This window comes from Poecilia latipinna, unplaced genomic scaffold (genome assembly GCF_001443285.1).
Source record: "Poecilia latipinna isolate Pla-1442-1.1 unplaced genomic scaffold, P_latipinna-1.0 Scaffold1448, whole genome shotgun sequence".
In the NCBI taxonomy this organism is placed as follows: Eukaryota; Metazoa; Chordata; class Actinopteri; order Cyprinodontiformes; family Poeciliidae; genus Poecilia; species Poecilia latipinna.
The window spans coordinates 42,791-46,732 of NW_015114064.1; positions in this window are offsets into that span (position 1 = coordinate 42,791).

The window sequence follows — 3,942 nt, forward strand, 5'->3', positions numbered from 1 at the left end:
TTTGCAGGAATACCTTGTGTTTAGCTCCCATTCTCCCATCAATTTCCCTTTGTCATGTGAATAAATGTCTTCCCACAGGCTGATGATGCAATCACAATGTTTCACCAATGGATGGTTTAGTCAGGGTGATGTGTGGATGTAGTTTCCCCCAGCACACAGCATTTTGAACATGGAACAATAGTTCAATTATTTGAGAACAATTCTTCCATGTCTAATCTCCCATTCAAACGGAACTTCTTATGGCTTTCTATAAACAAGCGCTTATTGTTGTCATTTTATAAACGTATAGTGGCCACAAATAAACATTTAAATAGCTAAGGAAAGATGTGAGATTCCTAAAAAAAAAAGTGCTTATAACTTACTTTTTCTTGTCTCCAAACATCAAATATTTCCTAATATGCAATAATACGCACAGTAGAAACTACTTTTCCACTTCCACAGAAGCTAACCTCTATAGTCTTCCTGTTCTCTGTTCTTTGGGGTACAGCCAATCAGCATCAAGGAAAATGACTGACGCTCCTGGATTGACTGTCTTCCAAACACCAGCCAGTGGTCTGTTAAGATGCATTGCACTTCGATGTTTCAGCTCCCCAAGCTTCACTTCCTAATATTTTAGATATACTCCTAAAAAAATAAAATAAAAATAAAAAATAAATAAAAATTAAATACAAATAGAATTGGTAAATTTTCAGGTGGATGTCCCACAAATAATTTTGAGGTACATTCCACATAAAAATCCATGAAACAGGTGAATCTGTGAATACTAGCCAGCAAGTAGGTGAGGGCGACTGTACATTTAAACACTTTTCGTCCATAATTCTGACAACATAAACAAGAAGCGTGTGAATGAAAGCAATGTGGATTCACCCATCTTAAAATGACTTCAGGTAAACACAGAGAATGAAAAATATAACCACTGGGCAACACATTTTTGACTTATTTTGCATAGTTTGGACACATCTCTGCACACCTTTGTGCCACAAAAACTTTGATTAATTTCTAAATAATTTTAGATTCTGCTCATCTTTCTTCAATCATCACCTAAAAAGTGGCGACTGTATTTTTATGTTTAACAGCTCAAGAACCTATTTGATTCGGTCTCACAACCTCTGAAATAAATATGTTAAAACATCTGTCAGGGAGAAAGAGAAGGTGACAGAAAACAAGGATAGAATGAGGTAAAAAGAATGTGGTGCAACAGGCACACATAATCACAAGTTCCCCGTAATGTGCACGCATTCACCCATTGGACGAACATCTTTCACTTTATTAGCATGACAAAGAGCACAATCATTTCGGATATGCCTGAGTGCTGTTTTCATTAACTTTCCAATGAGTTATTAACAAAAAGTGTCAGGAATGCTGCGAATGCTGCAGGCTTTGGCCAAAAAAAAAAAAAAAAAAAAAAAAAAACGGAGAAATTGAACAAAAAAGCCATACAAAAATGTGTGAACCAAAGAAAGAAATGTCACATTAAAAAAATATTAATGGGCAAGCCAATGAGGTGATGGTTTGACAAGTAAATAGAGGTTAACAGGCTGGCAGTTTTGTAGCACCGGATTGCATTCCAAATAAAGTATATCCAATTAATCGTGATATCCAGTATTTTAACTCATTAAGACTGAGCTGTCTTTTCGGGATATGCCTCCATCAGTCAGAGAAACGATTGAAGGTTACCCATGATTATTGAGATGTTAAACAGTTTCAACATAGCACATTTATTTGGAACACAAAAACAAGCATTTACAGAAAATGGCCATACTTTTGTATTGGGTACTATGTAATTAAAGAACCTTATTTGTTGTTGAGCCTTTCATTATTTAGCACTTATTTTCTGTTTCATTCAGTAATGAAATGTTACATTTACAGTTGTAGTTTCACAGATGCAACAGCTGCAGTTTTGCAGCCAGTTTTGTATAACTTTGACTGACCAGAGTCAATTTATGCCAATTCTACTAGGGAACAGGCAATTCATGCATTACATTTATCATCTGGGGAAAAATGTAAATCGATAAATTTTAATTTGTTTTACCAAATCAAACTGTGTGTTGGGTCTGTGTCATATATTAATTACCAATAGTTCTATGGAAACAGCAGAAATTTAAGTTATTTCAAATTCTGACCAATTTCAGCCAATTTGTTTTTCTATTGAAATACAGTAAAATAGTGCTGAATTTATGGTTGCTAAACATTTTTTTTTTACTGAGGTGGGATGCATTTCTTTTATGTCTCTCAAAATATGTGTTCATGCCAGTGGAAACGATTGATGTTTAAGCAATAGTGCCTTGCAAATGTATTCAGACCAATTGAATCTTTTTCACATGATGTCAAGTTGTACTCATGAATAATACTGTATTTATGTGCTAGTCTATTGTAGTAAAACATTTTCAAAATGTTTTCCAGATGAAAAAATAAAAAAAATAAAAAAATCAAGAGTGGTGTGCCCTTTTTACTCTTTCACCCCTAAAAATTTAATTTTCTTTGGAAGTCACTTCATTGGCAAATAGTTTCTATCAATGTAATTTAATCTCAGTGTGAATCCATCAGTTGTGTGAAGACCCTTAGAAATCTGTTGGTGAGCAAACAGCAACAAGAATACCAAAACAATTAACCATCTCCACAGTGAAACATGCTGGTGGAAGCAGCATCATGCTCTGGTTTACCTTCAGAACAACTGTTATAAGCCTTCACCCATGTTGGGACTGCAAAAATCTCAAATTCAGTGCCAGACATATAAGCATGAAAACTGTAACTTAACATGCATTTTCTTAAAATCGATAGCAGTATGAAGTCAATATGTGGAGAACTTAGCATAAAATCTAGCAAAATAGGGTGCATACAAATAAAGAGAAGAAAAGAAAAATGGAAGAATACAGTAAAAGCTTTAACCGCAAGGAACCATAAATGTGTCCTCGAAGTGTGTTGCTTGGAACCACATTGACTGTGATATACTTTAAAAGGATTTTTGTGTTGCTGTTTTTGGCCGTGGTGGTGTAACCGCTCATTCCTCAATCCTGAAGGCCTCCTATTAGGTTCTACTATCATCAACTTCACAGTTGTACTAGAAAAAAAGCACATCTAACAACTATATAACAAAAAAAAATCTGTCTCCCATTGAAGTGATAAAACAGCCTCACTCTCTTCTCCCGCCTTTGAAAGAACACCGCCAGTGAAAATAAGCTCAACAGTGTAATTTAGCGAGCCCTATAAATCAGTCCTGGTGAGTCCACATATTTCTGTGAGGGGAGAATTTATATGTTTAATTACCGAGCGCAGGTGCCAGGCCCTGGCTTTACTCATTACAGAAAGATATATGAATGGCAGCAAGAACCCGGATAGTGCAGGACAAAAAGTGAGGACAACGTAATTAGCTAGCTCTTATTTAATGGGACCCTTCCTCAAGTCGTTCGTGGCTCCCACCGCGGCTCCTCGTCCATATGCTTCAATTCAGAAGTCATTTCAGAAATCACTAGTGGCAGGTAGCAGAGCAGCAATTAACAGTGGCAGAGAATGGGATCGGCAGGGATTGAAAATGAAATGTTAAACACTGCGATATTTGATTGTCCAGCTTTACATCGCCCCCCCGTCCCTCCCCTCCTTTTTTCCCGTTTCTGTCTCCAAAGGATTGTTCCAAAGAGGTGGAAAGCTAAACAAGAGGATTCCCCAATGAGTGGGTCTGGGATGCAAATGCCTTTGGCCATGAAGAGGCTGAGGATGGTTTTGGCCATATCGCCGTGTAGTCGGCCAAATTGAATGTTTATCCTCCCATGGTCTGTAAGTGGACTTGGCTTAGCCTGCAGAGGAGCAAGTGTATGCTGTTTTATTTAGCTTGATGCTACCTGTGCTGTATGTTGAGGTTGGCTGAAGATGTTATTAGCTTCTACACCAGGGGTGTCAAACTCATTTTGGTTTAGGGGCCGCATACAGCTTAATCTGATCTGC